Genomic DNA, 6,781 nt, shown 5'->3' on the forward strand with positions numbered 1-6,781 from the left:
CTAGAGATGGTGTGTGTGTGTGTGTGTGTGTGTGAGAGTCACTTGCTGTTTATCCTCACAGCTTGTTGATAGGAGCTATCATTGAGCCTGGTGGTCAGTCTTTAGGCTGCTGTACAACTTGACGGACCGTAGAGGATTGAACATTTATCCTCCTATATTTGGGGTTCTGAGAATAAAACAGCTTCAGAACAATCAATATAGAACAATCAATATGTGTTTACAGTTCTACAGATCTGTTCAATAAGTGATTGTTGTTGTTGTTGTTTATAATGATGGTGATGACTATTGTATATATTAGGAATTTATTTTTGCATTACAACATAACATCTTAAATAGACAGACGTAGACAGACATGCAACACGTCACACACATTACATACATAGTGCAATAGACTTACAGACAGACAGTATTCACATAGACAACCATATAGCACAATACAACACAACACAATATGAGCCTGGTTCATTTTCAGTAATGAGGCCCTGTACCCCATTTACAGTTTCTACTTCAATGTATCTGGTGGAGTTATTCACCAGCTATAGAGTGAGTTGTTGTTTATGTTTCTAAGACTGCAGGGTGGGAGATGCAACAATGGCCTTGAGAACAGCAGGAAGTGTGTTGGTGGTCTTTCTCTGGTCTGTAGCAGGTATGGTCTCATTCATAACTTATGTTTGTCAATCTACAGACATTTGTAGAATGTTAAAATTAAATGTGCTTGTGTTCTGTTAGGCATCTCCACTTCACTTTAAATAGTTATGTTTCACACCTCACTGAGTGATGATTATCTGTGGGTTCCAATATGGCAACAAAGTGTGGACAAACCCTACCTTCAGTGTGAGCCAAAATACCTTGTCCTAATTCTGATACCATTGTGATGTCTAACTGTGTTTCAGTGGTACTGGGTCAGGATGGCTGGAGTGTGAAATACACCACTCAGAGTATCTGTACCTTGAAGGGGTCAACAGTGGATCTGTCCTGCTCTTACACATATCCCAGAGGTACAGTCACAACAACCTTCTGGTTCACTGATTGGTGGACTGGTGTAGAACCTGAAGATATAGGTCAGGACCCAGAGTATGCAGGTTGTCTGGAGTATCATGTGAATAAGGAGAAAGACTGCACCCTGAAAATCACAGACCTGAGAGAGAGTGACTCAGCTACGTACAGGTTCAGATTATTAACAGATCAGGAAGGAGGGACATATACTGGCAGTCCTGGAGTCACTCTGTCTGTAACAGGTAGAGTTACATTCAATATAGTTAAACTGTTGAATTCCATTTAGTTCAGGATAAATGTCTTGGTTTGTATTTATGTCTGTATATCATAGGATTTCTTCCATCTATGTATTAGAGTGATAAATCAGTGATAAAGGGATTTACAGTGATATTGTTAATTCTCCAGGTCTTCAGGTGAATGTGACTGGGGGACATCAGGAGAAGACACTGACCTGTAGCACCATCTGTACTCTGACTGACAACCCCACCTACATCTGGTACAAGAACGGACAACATCTAGATGAGAGCACCTCCCCCCAGTACAGAGACCCAGTCTCCAGTAACTATGAAGACAGTTACTCCTGTGCTGTAAAAGGCCATGAGGAGCTCCGCTCTCCTGCAGTGTGTGAGTGTGAATCTAATATGGAATCTAATACAGAATGTATGCAGAATGTTTGTACTAAGTCCTTTTGGTCTCACTGTATAATTTGATAGGGCTTGGCTTTTATGAAAATAACTGACAATACTGTATAATGTACTTATGTGATTCCATTATGTTTTAGGTGTCCAGGGTCAGAGCTGCTACAGAGTGACTTACACCAAGAGGACAATCTGTGGCTTGAAGGGGTCAACAGTGAACATATCCTGTACTTATTTCAGTCTTTATAACATCACATCATCACTCTGGTTTAGTCCTAATCAGAGTGACAGCTGGAGGGATGAGTTGATCCCTGAGGACCTAACCACAGACCCAGGGTATGCAGGTCGTGTGGAGTATGTTGGAGAGAAGGAGAGAGGTCGCTCCACCCTGAGAATCACAGATCTGAGAGAGGAGGACTCTGCTGAGTACAAGTTCATATTCAACACACAGACATCAAGATGGGGATACAGCTTCCCTGGAACAACTCTGACTGTCACAGGTAACACTGGATCATGTTTACATACAAATCTATTTGATGTTTAATTATATATATTTTTTAATCCATAATACACGATTGGTTTAATTTTGTTGTTGTCATTTTCGCTGTATTCAGACCTGCAGGTGAAGGTGACTCCTGCCACAGAGGCAGGGAAGAGGGCACTGACCTGTATCACCTCCTGTACTCTGACTGACAACCCCACCTACATCTGGTACAAGAACAGTACCATAGTAAAGGAGGGCACTTCCAGCCTGTACTCAGACTCCTTTAGTGATGCAGACAGTTACTCCTGTGCTGTAAAAGGCCATGAGGATCTCCACTCTCCTGCAGTGTGTAAGTGTGGACTTTTAAAAAAAACAATTGTTTCAGGTTGTCAGACAATCATTATTTAATTTGCTGTGAATGTGACGTCCACTTCTGCTTTAGTTGCGTATGCTTTGCCTCGCAGTGATGAACGAGCTTCAAGATATATAATCAAATTCATGAAAATGCACTCAATGGATGAATTTACTCCTACCAGATACCTTTCATTACGTTTTTGCACTTGTACACCATTGCACTACTTTTTGAGCACTGAAGACCCATGAAAAAATAACTACCAAAGTTTAAAAACTACAAAGCTGAGGGGATAGTCACTTCCTGGTTACTTTCACAGCATATGATTTTAACATTGTTGATTTTTTCCCCCATTTATATTTGCAGGTGGGGTGCCCCGATTTGCGTCACTCGTTAGTCAGTATGTGTTACAACTGTGCTGGCATGTGGAGTTTTATTTTGTTTGCCTCTTCTTGAGAAAATGTTGTGGGCGCTCATGTCTTTTTGGTTCCAGTTGTTGTTGATAGTAAATTTTCAATGGACACCCCCATGAGTGTCTTTCAGAACCCACTGGTCTCATTTTTGTCTTTGTCAGTGACTCTTTTATTAATTCCCACTTTTGTTTTGGTTACATTTTAGGTTTTCTTGCTGAGGAACGTAACAGCATAAGTGTATACAGTAGATATTGTAATTAAGAATTTCATAAAGGTGTTATATTGTCTTGTATTTCAGGTCAGAAGTGTTGGAGTGTGACTTACACCCATCAGAGTATCTGTGCCTTGAAGGGGTCAACAGTGAACATATCCTGCTCTTACACATATCCCAGTTATCATGAGATCAAAACAGCTTTCTGGTTTACTAAATGGTCTGGTATGGAGGCTGAAGATCTGAGCTCAGTGCCAGGGTATGAGGGTCATATAGAGTACCTTGGGGATAAGAAGAATGACTGTACCCTGAGAATCACAGACCTGAGATGGAGTGACTCTGCTGGGTACAGGTTCAGATTCATAACATCTGGAGGAAAGTTTTCTGGCTCACGTGTCTCCCTGACTGTCACAGGTAATCTGTCACTCATCTCACATCTATGACACATATCTAGATAGATGTAATGTGAGTGTTGTTTTGTATGTATGCTAATGAGTATGTTGTGTTTTCTGTTTTATTGATTCTATGGAACCCAGGACTTCATGGAAAACAGTGGAAATTATTACAGACTTGACTGTCCTGTCTAAATATATCAAATGAATGACCTTAATTACCTTATTAAAAGGGCAGTCATACAGACACTGTAGTGTTATGTAACAGGGAAAAAACAAATATAATATTTCACATAAAATGACATATATAGGAGGATATTAATGATTTGTTTCCTTTTACTCTAGATGTTGTGTTGGAGATGGATCCTACATCTGTGTCAGAGAGGGAGAATGTCACACTGACATGTAGAACCAAATGTACACTGGACCCCATCACAGCCTTCAGTTGGTATAAGAATGGACAGCCTATACCAAACAGCAACACCTCCTCTCCTGTCTATATCCTATTCTCAGTCAGCAGTGAGGATACAGGCAGATACTCCTGTGCTGTAGAAGGCCATGAGGATCTCCCCTCTGCTGAAGAGACTCTCACTGTCACATGTAAGTACATTGGGGGTTTAGATGTCCAGTTTGATATACTGATCATGTTGATTATTGAACTTAAAATAGATTGTTTTCCACATAAATATATCTATCAATACATATTTTAGTGTGTAACATCCTGTCACTCCCTGACCATAGAGAGCCCTCGGTTCTCTATGGTGTTTAGGTCAGAGTGTGTTCTAGTCATTTATTTTCTATGGTTCCCAATTAGAGGCAGCTGGTAATCGTTGCCTGTAAATGGGGATCATATTTAGGAAGCCCTTTCTCCCACCTGCTTTGTGGGATATTGTTTTTGAGTGAGTGCATGTTGCACCTCAGTACTGCACGGTGTCACGCTCTGACCTTAGTTTCTTTTTTATGTCTTTGTGTTAGGTTGGTCAGGGCGTGAGTTGGGGTGGGCAGTCTCTATGTTCTTTTTTCTAGGTTGTTTGTTTTTAATGTGTTTGGCCTGGTGTGGTTCCCAATCAGAGGCAGCTGTTTATCGTTGTCTCTGATTGGGAGCCATATTTAGGTAGCCTGTTTTCCATTGTGTGTTGTGGGTGGTTTTTTCCTGTTTTTGTGTTTGTGTTACCATTCAGGACTGTTTCTGTTTTTCGTTATCATTCACTTTGTTATTTTTGTATTTTGTAGTGTTCAGTTTAGTATTAAAATATGACAAACACTTACCACGCTGCATATTGGTCCCATCCTTCATACTCCTCAGACGAAGAGGACGAGAATCATTACACACGGTCGTTGTTTGTTTCTTGGTGTATTTTAAGTTTCACTAAAAATAAAGATGTGGAACTCGAATCACGCTGCGCCTTGGTCCGTCTCTCCACACGATCCTGACACATCCATTTCCCTGAATGTGCATTACCACAAAGTCAAAATAATTTTTTGTGATTCTGTTTCAGATTTCCTTTGCTCTGAATTAATAATTTATTATAATTTATAAATTATTTTAAACTCACCCGTAAAATGTAAACACAAATGTTGCTATAAATGAATACAATGTATTTTAACCCAGATGGTCCAAGGAACACCTCAGTGTCAGTCAGTACCTCTGGTGAAATAGCGGAGGGCAGTTCAGTGACTCTGACCTGCAGCAGTGATGCCAACCCACCTGTGGACAAATACACCTGGTACAAGAAGAATGTAAACTTACCAAAAGCATCAGGACAGAGTTACAGCATCACTAACATCAGCTCTGAGGACAGAGGAGAATATTACTGTGAGGCCCAGAATGGAAGAGGATCTATGAACTCTACAGCTCTGATGATCATTGTAGCAGGTAAAGTTACAACCTTCAATACAAAATGATGTTCAATAACTAATTGTTTTTCAAGGTAATCTTCTCATAGTTTGCCTTATGACACTTTGGTTTATAACTATACATAGGCTTCTATATACAAGTATTGCATTAATGTCCTGTATTGCTGTATATTCATTTTCACTTCATAATAACATGTACTCATATCATCTATTATCTTTTAGGGAAACAAACATCAGTTGTGACTGCAGCTGTAGGAATCATAGTGGTTGTTCTGGGTGTCATACTGGCTTCATGTCTCTCTGGACTCATGTGGTTCAGGTAAGTAAAAATGCATATTTTAAAGATTATTTCACTTTATTATCGTCATTACTTTATTCATTCACTCATTCATTTACAAAACAGGAAGAAGGTCTCCAAAAACACAAGACACACAGCAGACAATGGACAGGTGAGTCTGTTCAAACAGATGTAAGATCATGTTTATTGCTTTGTGGGACATTTCCACTCTTCATGCTGTCTGTCCCCAGGTCTATTTATGTTGTCTGTCCCTCTCTCTCCATCAGGGAGACTCTAGTCCAGTGTATGACAACATCTCAGGCATGGTCATGAACTCTACTGCAGCACAGACAGCAGCCACAGACGACCAGGATGATGTTCACTATGCCAGCGTCCACTTCTCTCGTTCCAAAAACCAGGAAGTGCCTCTGTACTCCACCGTCCAGCTGCCTCAACCCCAGAAACAGGAAGAGGATGTCCAGTACGATGCTGTGAAATTCAACTGCCCCAGTGCTGCCAACCGGTGAGCATATTCTGCCATTAAAACAACAGTCATTTCTAGAGCATTGTGAAAACACCACATTAAAGGAGAAGTTGGCTTTTTTTTTTACAACCAAATTTCTATTTTTTATGTAAATGTCATGTTATAGAAGGGTCCAGCCACCTTTTATAGTGACTTCACTTGTTTTAGAGAAACTTTCCCCAACCAGCAATTCACTTCCTCATCCTCGTTGTGCAGTAGAGGCTCTGAAAAACATGAACAAATGCTCCAAAAACACAATCTGTCTTTTAGAAACAGAAAGTTCTCAGTATAGTGAAGCAGGTCTTTAGATGTAACAGTTGTACACATGAAAGTGTCATTCCGAACTTTATCCACAACGTTATATTCCGTTTTGTGTGACTCGTGCTGTTTCCCCGTCCAACTGTTCCATTCTCAGTGTATCATGCTGCTAGAACGGACGAGAAGCATCGTTCAAGTCTCAACAACATGGAACATAACGTTGTGGATTAAGTTCTGAATGACACAACTTCATGTGTACAACATGTAAAGACCTGCATCACTATAGACTACTTAGAGCTTTTAGTTTCTAAAAGGATGTTTTGGGTGTTTTTGGAGCCACTTACTGAACAACGAGGATGAGGAAGTGAATCGCTGGTTGG

The 6,781-nt window shown here is 40.3% G+C and overlaps 2 long non-coding RNA genes across 2 annotated transcripts; both read left to right on the plus strand.

The window, feature by feature from the left end:
- Nucleotides 1–3,441: 3,441 nt before the first annotated feature.
- Nucleotides 3,442–5,129, plus strand: LOC120028053. Its single transcript, XR_005473373.1, has 3 exons — nucleotides 3,442–3,508; nucleotides 3,832–4,086; nucleotides 5,099–5,129. It is a non-coding gene; the product is annotated as an uncharacterized LOC120028053 (long non-coding RNA).
- Nucleotides 5,130–5,242: 113 nt separating this feature from the next.
- On the plus strand, nucleotides 5,243–5,793 carry LOC120028058. The gene is made up of 3 exons (XR_005473376.1): nucleotides 5,243–5,362; nucleotides 5,566–5,662; nucleotides 5,747–5,793. It is a non-coding gene; the product is annotated as an uncharacterized LOC120028058 (long non-coding RNA).
- The last annotated feature ends 988 nt before the right edge of the window (nucleotides 5,794–6,781 follow it).

The sequence above is a fragment of the Salvelinus namaycush genome, chromosome 2 (genome assembly GCF_016432855.1).
Source record: "Salvelinus namaycush isolate Seneca chromosome 2, SaNama_1.0, whole genome shotgun sequence".
In the NCBI taxonomy this organism is placed as follows: domain Eukaryota; kingdom Metazoa; phylum Chordata; class Actinopteri; order Salmoniformes; family Salmonidae; genus Salvelinus; species Salvelinus namaycush.